This window comes from Rhinolophus sinicus, linkage group LG04 (genome assembly GCF_036562045.2).
Source record: "Rhinolophus sinicus isolate RSC01 linkage group LG04, ASM3656204v1, whole genome shotgun sequence".
Lineage (NCBI taxonomy): Eukaryota > Metazoa > Chordata > Mammalia > Chiroptera > Rhinolophidae > Rhinolophus > Rhinolophus sinicus.
The window spans coordinates 142,819,391-142,831,830 of NC_133754.1; the positions used below are offsets into that span (position 1 = coordinate 142,819,391).

At 40.2% G+C, this 12,440-nt stretch overlaps 1 protein-coding gene across 18 annotated transcripts in view; it reads right to left on the reverse strand.

The window, feature by feature from the left end:
- The window catches only part of TRPM3 (transient receptor potential cation channel subfamily M member 3), an 820,394-nt gene that overhangs the window by 29,777 nt on the left and 778,177 nt on the right, over nt 1-12,440 (reverse strand). The gene's annotated exons all lie outside the window — the stretch shown is intronic.

Sequence of the window (12,440 nt, forward strand, 5' to 3'; positions counted from 1 at the left end):
GAGAAAGAAATTCAATTCATAGAATCGGTATCAGGTGTAGGCACTCATGTCCCAAAGATTAAGACATTTGTCCTTTTGATCTCATCCTATAACATCAGGGGAAAAGAAACATTATTTATTTAATGCACAACTCCCATTGTTCCCAAAGAGCATGAGAAATTAAAAACAACAACTTTTGATATAATCAGCATCATTTACAAAAATATAACAAAGAAGCATATTTTTCGAAGATTATCCCTTCATCTCCTATCTGAAGAAATGTCTCAAAAGTTTATTCCAAACCACAGACAATGGAATAAAGAGCTTAGTTGAGTGTATGGCTACATTTATCCTGTTTTCTTTCTTTCTTTCTTTTTTAAGAAAGGATTTTCAACTAAAAACCCATCTTGAGAAGATAAGAGACAAAGAGGATTTCTCCACCTTCTTTTGAAAATCCATACAGTTTGCCATGGAGGATTTAGAATGCTATTAGCGCAGCTCCTATGACTGACTCCAAGGTGAATTAGATTTAGATAGCTCTGCTCTTTTGGCCTTTTTCCTGACACAATGCTTTCTTTGGCTAGACAACTGGAGATGCCTCCCTTTGTCTGGCTATATCTTTCTAGAAGCTTCCTGATCTAAGAGTCTTAGATAATGGTAGATCCAGGCAGATATTTTCTTCATGTGCCCATACTTATGAGCACTTTCTATTTATGTTAATAGGCCAGTACCAATGTGCTCTAGTAATGGAGGATAGGAAGAGCAAAGGTAATTGAAAACCAGGTAAGCTCCAACTTTTGTAGAGTCAAGAACACCATCCACCAGCTCTGCCTTTTAATTCTTGTGGTTCATTCCTTTTCCCTTCTCCTGACCCAACTGCTGGGTAAGATGCAAATTGGTGGTGACATGGTACAAAAGCAAGCATCAGAAAGGAGTAAGAGGATACCTCAGTTCCTCAATTTGTGTATATGAGGACTTGGATTAGTGATATTGTCTACAGTGTGGTGCACACACAACTCAGGAAGTCCAAGATGATTTTAGGGCACAGGAATAGGGCATTAAATAACACTGAATTGTATAGTGAGAAAGTGATGACCTTTTCAAGCCTCTTGCGATCTTCCTGACTCCATCAGAGAGAATGCGTCAGTTTGAGGATAATCTTTCTTTAACATTTCCTAAATTCCCTTTTTAGTAAAGACTGGGCAGGCCAAAGGCTCAAGCATCTGGACAGAATTTCATAACAATGTAGTGTTTTCATTCTGTTCATTTTATGGTTATCTTCTATTTACATCAAATCATACTGATTTTTCAACTTATGACCATGATACAAAATTTTAAAAATAAATTAATTTAGGTTTTAAAAATGAGCCAATTTCATGAAAAATACTAATGAGTAAAAGATATGTTACAAAACAATGAATGGTTTATGTGACTAATGGTTGGGAAATTCTGGATTAGATGATCTCTAAATTTCATCTAGTCCTGATATTCTAGTACTCTGTGATGCAATGGAGAGAAGCAAAAGATCAGAATAACCCCCAAATGTTCTATCCTTGGAGCTAATTGTAGGTGCCTTGTAGAAGTCTTATTCTTTTCCACTCCTGGCAGAAGAGCAATCAAATTACTAGCCCCCACTGCATGATATGGAATCCAGCCCCCACAAGGGGAAAAGAAGGTACCAGGGACAGCCTCTAACTCTTCAGGGCTTCTGGTCTACTTGCTCACACATTCAGCTTTGAGCTATTTACAAAGCACAATTAAGTTGAACAACTCTCATGTTTTAAAGCAGTGAATTAGAGAGCAGGATGTCACAAGCCTAGGTATGTTGTGCATTTGTTATAAGGCAGACATTATGGAGGAGAAGGGAAGAAAATTCAATTCTCGCTGTTATCTTGTTCCTGTGTTATTTCTATTCTATATAACTACCTTTGCCTAGAGACAAAATTATCATTTATTTACTGTTATTTGAGAGGGCTTCAAAATCCCAACCTTAGTAATTCATTATTTGGTATCGGGAATCAGTATCAGAGAGCGTCTGTACAAATTTTGCTGGGGAAGAATAAATATCTATTCTGGCCTTTTGTACATGTCAGTGAGTTTCTTGCCATGATGTAGCATATTGATTGCATAAATAGCTCCAGTTTCTCCCTGTATCCAAGGTTCTTTGCCATGTGATTTGATAGTTTCTCTTACTAAACAGGTAGGATCTATTTCCTTGCCCCTTGATTCTGAGTTTGGCCATGTGAGTTTCTTTGGCCAACGGGGTATTAGCAAATGTAACCCACATAGAACCCGGAAGAAACACTTGGATCGTTTCTGTTTCCACTCTTCCACTTCAGCCATCACCATGAGGAATATGCCTGAGTTAGCCTGCTGGAGGATGAAATACATGAGCCTCTGCTCCCAGTCTCTTCTGTTGTTTGCACTGAGGGTGTTCTGGATCAGCTGACAGGCAGCTGACTTCCAGGCATGTGGTTGAGCCTGACTGAGCCCAGCCACGTCCAGAAGAATCATGCAGCCAACCAACAGGCTCCTGAGCTTAATAAATGTTTACAGGTTTCAGCTACTGCCTTCTGGGGAGAGTTTGTCCGACAGCATTATCAATAGGTAATGTCAATAAATACCTGATATACATGCTCCACGGCCCTTGCCCTGCTCAGAGCTAGGCAGCTCTAGGTGTTTCAGATTGACAAAACCCTTTCCTAATTTCTTTACTCTCCCTCCCTCAATCCAGGCCAGGTCCTATCACTGCCTAAAGAGCAAATTCTATCATTGCCCAAGGAGGAGAGGGTTCATTGAATGACCAGTGACTAGTCAGACACTGTCTTTAGAAATGAAACTGAGGTGTAAGACTTTAGGTGATGACAGGTTAATTAAAAGATCATATAGAGTCAGATCATGTTAGGTCATGTAAAAGTAAAGCAAACCATCTGAGAAAGGAAAGGGGTTGGGAAGGAAGGGAGGAGAGAAAAGGGAGAGAGCGTGAAAGAACAAGAGAGAACATGAGAGACAATTGATTGAGACTGGAGAGAAAAACAGATGAGAGTGGTCATGTGTTCACGTTCTGGCTTCTCCCAACCACTTCCAGTTTTGTTTCCAGTCATCTCACACCATGCTTTGTTTCATGTCTTTGAGATTTCCTCTTATATATGCTTCCAGTTAATCTTTCTTTACCTAATCTAGTTTAAGTGAGTTTTATTTTCTGGTGATCAACATTTTTCTCTAGTTAACATGTTAGAGAGAATCATCATCTCAGGCTAATAGTTTCACCAGAGGAGGCAAAGATCCGGAGTGTGCTGGGAGACTCCTGGCCATCAGGGAGGAGCCAGGGAGAAGGGAGAAGGGGGCTCGGGGAAGGTTTGGAAGGGTGGAAATAAAAACTGTTTAACGTATAATTTCATTGAGGGCTCACCTCTTTCATTTTGATATTTGCCTAAACAAAATAGGATTAGATAAGCTATTTCCTTCTGCAAACCAAAACAACAAAAAATTCAGAGAAAAAGTCAAATAAATGATTTACTCTCCCAGATTGTTATGCTACTGCCCACCTCCATTGTAATTCTTGACTCTGATGTTCTCATCACAACTCCTCATGTTGCAACAATACACCCTCTAGAGCTACGAGGTCAGGAATAGGTGTTCCTTCCACCCCAGGCAGTGGGGGGAGCTCAATTCCATTCTCATTGCCTTAAATGTGGATGGTTTCCCTTGTGGGTCCACACCACCTTAGCTGCCACGCCACACATTCAGGAACGTGCTTTGTTGTTTTTGTTTAAAATGGAATTGCATGATTTTTCAGAAACCCATACACCTGTCCCTTAGGGTATTTGAAGAGGGAAAAGAAGAAGAAGAAACAAGCCACCTCACATCAGGGCTCTGTGTGCTGACAACGATCAGTGCAGTGAGCCAGGCTGTACATATCTCTGTGTGGACGTATATCAGGGACACGGGACTGTGCCAGCTCCACAGAAATGATCCATGGCTCCTGTGAACGCCTATTGGATTACACCCCCAGGGCTATATGACATCGAGGGAAAGAATTACTGCAACCCCTAATATTCAGGAACACGTATATAAGCAAACACACATTCTTGCTGACATCATTTACACATTCCCTGGTAAGCTACAGATAACACAAGAAATCCGTCTGCACTCACAGCTCACACTTCTGGCTCAGATCTGCTAGTATACGTTCCTCTTGGTGCCCCTCATTCTTTTAGTTGGTTTTCTCTGCCCTCTCTCTTTTTACTTTAAGGCTAGGCTGCCCACTCATGTGTTTACTGTGAAAACGAGCTTTTCACACTTCCATTGATGCTCCTCAAACAGTAAAGAATTCAGATCATGGTCAGTCCCTGCTCAGCTTAAATGTAAACCGCTACAGGTGGGCTCAGGTTCAAGTGCCCATTACTTGCTGTCATGTTGTACATATGAGTCCAACTAGGTGCCTAATATAAACATTATTATTATTATTATAAAATAGTTGGATGACAGTACACCCTTGTACAGTGAATTAACAACTTTCTTTCTTCCACAGAGCAACACTGACACACATAAGTTGAAATAAAATAAACACTTTCATCTTGAAAGATTTATCTGTTAAAAATAATAAACTTAGATGTTGATCAAGTGGATTGGACTCATTGTTTTGGTCTCTCTCCATAACTGCTCCATCTTACTAAACCATTCTTTGAAGTTACGAGACATAAGGCACGAAGTCTGGATGGGTACAGTTTGAGTCCTGGATCTGATATTTTGCCTTCTATGTACTATTAAGTCAAGTAACGTGTCTGAGACTGAATTTCCTCATCTCTAAGGTTGATGTAATAATAATAGAAATAGCATTAATAATAATGATGATGGTACATACCCAGCTTCCCTCATCATTCATTCAACAAGTATTTATGGAGCCTCTACCATGTGCCAGCCACTGTTCTAAGTGCTTGGGTTATACCGGTGAACAAAACTTCAAAGATCCCGAACCTTCCATGGCCTGAGTTGGGAAGGGGGTGGTGGTGGTGAGGGGCAGTGGTGTGGCGGGTGGACAGAAAATAAGCAATAGCATAATAAAAAGTAAACTAAGTGGTGTGTTAGAAGGTGATAAGGGCTATAGAAGAAAAGAAAGCGTAGAGCAGGGCAAGGAGGATCAGGAGTGTGTGGGGCAGCTGGGAGCTGCACTGAGAAGGTGAGATGGGAACAGACTCCAGTCTTAAGTGAGGAAGTTGGCCAAGAGGACGTCTGGGGAAAGGGTGCTCAAAGCAGCAGGCCCTGCCAGGGCAAAGGCCCTGGGGCAGAATCTTGCCTGCTGTGTTCTGTGAACCACATGAAAGTTCCTGTGTTTGAAGTAATGCAGAGGAGAGTTGTTGGGGAAGAGGAAAGAGCACCTAAGGAGTAGAGAGAGGGACAGCATCATGGGGGCCTTTCAAAAGGCCTCCCAGGATACAATCTGATAATAATAATGCATATTAGTTATCGTAATCCTTTATTGGCTTTATTTAAAAAACCTGAGTCATTTCCCTTCATCCATTCTAGTTCCTGCCTGCTGGTTTCTCATTCTACTAAGTAAGCCCTCTCTTCATTACTTCTGTATTTCCGAATAGATCCCTAATGCCCTTAAATGAATTAGGGACCAAGCCCCTATCCCCATGTAGAAGAACGGAAATCAGTTGAATTAGGGACCAAGAATTCAGTTGAATTCTGCTCCTCCGCAATTTGCAGTAATATGTAGTAACTCTGAGACGCCCCTTTGACTAATGAAAACAGGGGCCTGGGCCCACTCAGACTTTCAATTCTACCCACATAAACAGCAGCCTGCTGAGGGAATGCTGATTCCTAACGTGATGTGAGCAAAATCAACTTTTATAGATAGAAGAAACCCTCATAGTAGGAGGCTTGGGAGAGGGGGAAAAGGTCCATATTGATGACTTGAGAGCACAATCTCAGCTTTTCTCATTGCACTAACACTCCTTGGCGGTTGCTGCTTAGTGAAGACTGTTGGCTGCACCTGCTCAGGCACAAGCACAATAAGCTCAGGTACAGGCAAAACCCTTTTGTTCCTTATGTATCTTAACCTTTCTGCAGGCAGCCATCCCAGCCAAGAGCTGTAGCCAGTGGTTAGTTTGAAAATTTCTAGACAGTTTTACTCAAAAGTGTGCATATCCATCACAAAGTATATGAATGAAAGTGTAGATTTAAATTCTCATTTCCTTACTTCATGAAGATAGGAAGATTATTACTTCTTTTTGGAGAGAAATAGGTGGTTTATATACAATTTGTATTTTTCACTTAGACACCTGGAAAACACACACACACACACACACACAGAAGAGAGAAGAAAGAGGAGAACTAAAAGAGAGTTATGGTGTCAAGTCCAGCTGGATTGCTAAGTTAGCTAACAAAATATAGAGGAATAGCCTCCGGCATGTATTTAAAGTATGACCTGACTACAATCACATCCCAATGTAAGATGCAATTCTACTTGAGGTGACATCAAACCAATGTCCAGTAGACAGAGAGTGACCATTGTTCTTTGCGGCCACAATAGGACATACCAGCTAACACAGATGGCCAAGTTTTTGTCTGCAACTTTTCAAAGAACAAGGTTGCTATGGGTCTAATGAAACAAGTTTTAAACGCAAGAACAGCAAGCATTTATAATTACATAGCAACAATTGTGGTTATAACCACCCTAGAGATGGGTGTGTCATTCTATGCCAGAGGCTTTAATATATATTAGCTCATTTGTCATAATGACAAACACATTTTTACAAAGGTATTATAGAGATTGATCATTAAGACAAAATGGTGGAAATCCTACAAGAAACACTTTAGAATTTCCCACCCATTCATTTAATTTTAAAATTTCATTTTACATCAATAAAGCACTTGCTATATATTTCAGGCATTATTTTGCATGCTTTATAGATTTCAGCTCATTAAAAAAATGAGAAAAAAACATAAGGTTGTGTCTTAGCTCAAATGGCAATAATAAAATAGCATAGGTTGGGTGGCTTAAACAGCAGACCTTTCTTTCTCACAATTCTGGAGGCTGGGAAATCCAAAATCAAGCTTCCAGCTAATTCCCTTCTCCAGTGAGAGCCCTCTTCCTAGCTTGCACGTGGCCACCTTCTCACTGTGTCCTTATACGGCAGAGAAAGAGGAAGCAAGATTTCTGTTGTCTCTTCTCCTAGGGGCACTAATCCCGTAATGAGAGCCCCACACTCATGATCTCATCTAAATATAATTAACTTCTGAAGGCCCCATCAGAGTCACATTGGGAGTTAGAGAATCAACACATGAATTTTTTTTGGGGGGACACACAACTTAGTCCAAAATAGGTAGGTACTATTATGTCTATTTTACAGATGAGTAAACTGAGGCACAAAGAGACAAGTAATTTACCCAATGGCACACAACTAGTTAGAGTCCTGAGCATGGATTCAAACCTAAGATTCCATCATCTTAAACTACACACAGTGGGCTGTTTCTTACGGTGAGGGAGTTGAGGGTATGTTAAAGTCAAGATGGCTTGAATACCCAGACATTTGCATTTAGTGTTTCCTTGTGTTTATTCTTTTGTCTGGGTCAGTGGCTCTCAAATGGTGATGTCCATAAGTAATACTCTTTCTGTATTATAAAGACTTTTGAGAATAAGTTTGATCATAAGTGAGTTTTGGCCAACACACTTACTTTAAGAACCACATCTATGTGGATAATACATTGAATGTAAACGGCAAATGTATGTTGATCACCGCACATACTAGTAATGAAAGAAATTCAAAAGCTAGCTTTCATTTTCTTTCTTGTCCGATGGTGCCTTTGGAAATGAGTAAACTGATATTCTTTGGAAGGGGCATGAACAACTCCAGACCATGAAGTATCATTTACAGTTCATTGGACAAGGTACTTCATTCCACAGGCTTGAAGACTTGGTTTAAGTCCTCTTTGGGTCTCGTTTCTCCTAGTTAATGGTGTAAACTGTCTGTTTTAACCAATGGAAACAGAGATCATTCCATTTCACTAGAGTGCGTAGATAAGCCTGAGAAGAAGCAGTTTGCTTAGGCAAAGCTATTTGCACTCACCATGACTGGTAGCTTCACTTAGCAGAGGAGTGTTGGGTTGGCAGTAGAGTATCCATTGAGAAGAGGTTGAGGACTGCTTAAAATAATGTATAAACAATGAATAAAGCCAAATCTTGCTTTGCCGTGTGTCATGAAGAATAGCCTATTATTTCATGTCACTAAGTAAGTGAAGGAACTGGTTATACCTACAGCTGCCTTGATATCCATGGCACTGCTCCAACAGGTCCCAGATTCCAACAGGAAGCAGCGATGCTGAGTTGAGGAATATCAAACAAAGGGATTTGGCTTACAACTGGTGGAAGTCTGTGTGTCACTCTGAGACCAATCAAGATGTTCATGGTCATGTTCATATGCTTCAAAATACAAGAGAATTGCCATTGTTATCGCAGGTATACAGGGCCAAGTGGGCCAAGTGGTGCCAGTAACACAGTCATTGCAGTGCTCTTTTAATTTAATTAGTTATATGTTCATATGAATTAGTTATTTTTTGGTACTGATGCCTTGTTAAGCTCGGTTTCCAGTCCAAGTTATATTTCCATGGAACTGACCCAGAGTATTGATCCGTGAAGTCCATGGGACTTAATTTACTCTATTTTGAGATTTAAAGAAATATAGTTAAGGATGGTTCCATCTTTATGTAGATGTGGCAGTCTGAATTACTTACTGCTCAAGATTGCAGTTACTTTAGGTTCTGGGACTCTTTACTTACGTAAAACCTTCTTGCTGGGCAACCCAGCGCCTAACTTACGTACACATGTGAAAACAATGAAATTGCATTTTAAAAATTCTGCAATTCAGATTTTTTTGCTAATTTGGATTCACCTGGTAGTTAAAAGTAGTAAAGTTTTAGGACATATTATTAAATAACATTTTTAAAAGTTAATTTACCAGAGAGCAACATTTTGCTATTTTTCTTCCATGCCTATGAGAATCCTACTGTAAATGAAGTCAATTGAATATAAGGCCATTAGGACATGACCACTTAACTGTTGGATAGAGTAGATTCAAGAACCAAATGTCCATTGAATGGCCAGCGAGTCATTGAAGAGTAGGGAGAAGCTGGCTCATTGTAAATAAAATACTTGATTCCAAATAGCTCCAGCATAGGAACACTTGAAATACCTTTTATCGTCTATCTTCCAGTCTTCCACATTCTTTTTCTCTCCTTTTGCTCCATTGTCTCGCATTCTTACATTTCTTTGCTTGTTTTTGAAGAGATTTTTGAGGCCAATTTTCTATTCCACCAGAATAACAATGCCATTCATTTTGAGCTGGCCAAAAAGTATAATGTCCCCCTCCTGTGTATCCTACCAAATGCAAAGCCCTTAGTATCTGTTTTGAGGTTTGACAGGAAAAGCCTCTCTTCTTCAGGTTATTGAATTGCAGTGAAAACTTGTCTCAGTCTAAATTCTGCCATATCTACTCACACATGAGAGGCAGGGAGCACTGAACCCAGGCTGTGGAGCCTGTCAGCCGGGGTTCAAATCCCAGCTCTGTCATTTATTAGCTACGGAACCTTTAGCAGCTCACTTTAGCGCTCTGGGCCTCACTTTCCTCAACTATAAATTGGGTGATAAGCATACCTCCCTCAATAATGTTATTGTGAAGATAAGTGATTAGTTGTGGTTCCATATCAAGCTTTAGACAGTGAGCACTCAGTAAATGCTGGCTCCTTCTATAAGAGGCTCCCTAACTTGGAGGCTCCCAACCCAGGCCTCTGAGCCAGCTGCTAGGGTTTAAAGTCCAGCTCCATCTCTCAAATTGCTGTGCACCATAGGCAGGTTACTTATTAGGTCAAACCATATGACTTTTCTGAGAGTAGATAATTTTTCTTCTACAAAAGTGGCAACTTCATAGGGTTCAACCTAATAGGTAGATAATATTCTCTGTGCCTCAGTTTCCTTACATATTAAAATTAGGGGCAATAATCCTTCCTCATAGGATTATGGGGAATAAATGAGGGAGCATTCCTAAAACATGTGGGATAATGCCTGATATATACAGAGTGCTATTTAAGTATTTGCCATTATTATTTTTGTTACCCTCACATCTCATTATGGCTTGAACCAAACTTTTCCCAAGAATAGCTTGCTTATTAATCCCTCTTTTTGTTTCTGTCAATCAACCTTTCTGCCTTTTCTGCAATGCCTCTGCTCCTTCAAAGCTCGGTGTCAATTCATCTGATTGACCCATCCACTCCATTCCCTCCATTTCTACCATGTCTCTTGGCATTTGTATAGTCACTAAGGACATGATGGCTTACGTTAGCTGGCAGTGGTTCCCATGTTGGCTTTGTCTTCTTCATATACTGACCCTGGAATGTAAGAATCCAGGGAGGGTATGCCATTTTTTTCGCTTCACTTTTGTCTTTTCATGCAATGACTATTTTATATCTTTAGAAAAATGCCTTAAGTTTTGTTTAAGTGTGGGATCCCTACTGTCTTCCTATGTTTTATTAAAAAACAGACTTTAAAAAATACTTGCATAATTTTAGACTTATAGAAGAGTTGCAAAGATAGTACAGAGCATTCCTGTATACCCTCTCGCCAGTTTCCTCTAATGTCAAAGTCCTATACAACCATCTTACATTTGCCTAAATAAAGAAACTTACATTGATACATTACTAGGAACGAAACTCTAGACTTGACTCAACATTTTCATCAGTTTTCCATTAATGTCGTTTGTCTCTTTCTGGATCCCATCCAGATGCTACATTGTACGTGGTCGTCAGGTCTCCTTAGGCTCCTCGGGTTTGTGACAGTTTCTCAGTCTTCCTAGTTTTTGATGACCTTGACTGTTTTGAGGAGTACTGGTCCGGCATTGTACAGACAGTCACTCAATTTGAGTTTGATTTCTTTCCTCTCATGATTAGATTGGGGTTATTTGATTTCTGGGAAGAATACCACAAAGGTCAAATGTCCTTCTCATCATATTTTATTGGGGGTAAATGATACCAACATGACTTCTCACTGGTGACGTCAACCTTGATACTTCTCTGGGTTATTTAACAAAGCATAATTTTAACATAGAATTTGGTACATGTGAAAGTTACCAAGAGACCATCCAAAGATACTAAGTAGCTAAATTCCTAATATCATAGCATTTTGAAACACTGAACAGGCTTCTTCAATTGTTCTCAACCTTATCAGCCCCAACACCTGTTTTTTTAAAACAAGTATTTCCTACTACCTCCTTTACTATTCTGAAATATAATTTACAGATGGTATAAATTACCTATACACACAATCACAGAAAAGTAAAGATGTCCTAATTTTAATATAAAGGGGGCAAGAAAAGGAAAGTGATTTATAATAAAATAAACATTTCGATATATAAATGCTCAGGTTTGACTATTGTGCAAGCCCTAGTGAAGTAGTCAGATGCTTACACCTATATGAAGAATCTGCATGAATGAGACAGACCCAAATGTAGGCTGATACAAGCCTCGAGTACAATGAGCTGCACTGTCATTGGCAAGCTGATTTTCCCAAAGGGTGAACAACCCTTGGGAAAGTTCCAAAGCAAACAAAATAACCTTGCCCCCAATTTTCATGGCGGTTTCATTCCTGGAAAAATTTGCTGCTGATTAAAAACATGAAAAAATATTGTATCATTAAATGCAAAATGGAGTTGGGCTTAGATGATTATAACCAGGTTTTCCACCTACATGGATGTCTGCTGGAACACTGCAAAGCTGTGTGGGGCGGAGAACAGTGCCTGATTGTGTGTCCTGTACATGGCATGATATGTACTCTCCCTGGACCCTACTGAATAAATGCCAGCAGTGCCCCCCCATCAGGTAGGGCAAGTGGAAATGCTTGAATTTCAAGATAAAATTTCTAAAATATGGGGGCCATGCTGCTTCAGTCAAGATCACAACTGGTCTAGCTTAAGTTCAATCACTTCAATTCACAGCTAGGAGCTGGACTCAGATCCACACAGCCCGCGCAGGAGGTTTGGAAAACCTTAGCCTGAAAGTCAGATTTGCTAGCTCTTCCTCTGAATGATCTGGTGCTTGTGGAGCCCTCAACAGTACCCATTGGTAACCTTGGATTAATGCTGATGGATCAAATCATGCAATTCATACCACACACACACAGGCACACACACAGGCACACACTAACATAAGCATGTACACACCCCACGCCCCACAATAACCACCACGGTCATCCCAACCACCCAATTCCTGCACCAAACCCTTCATATACTTTCCATTAAACATAGGAGTAAATTCCTATTCTTACACTGGCCTAAAAGGCCCTGCTCAACTTGACCCTTATTTGCCCCATCAGTTGTATTTCATACTTACTGCATGCATGCTTCTACCATGCTGGTCTTCTGTCAGCTACTGGCAAGGGTTCCCTCTTTTCTGCCTTGGGGCCT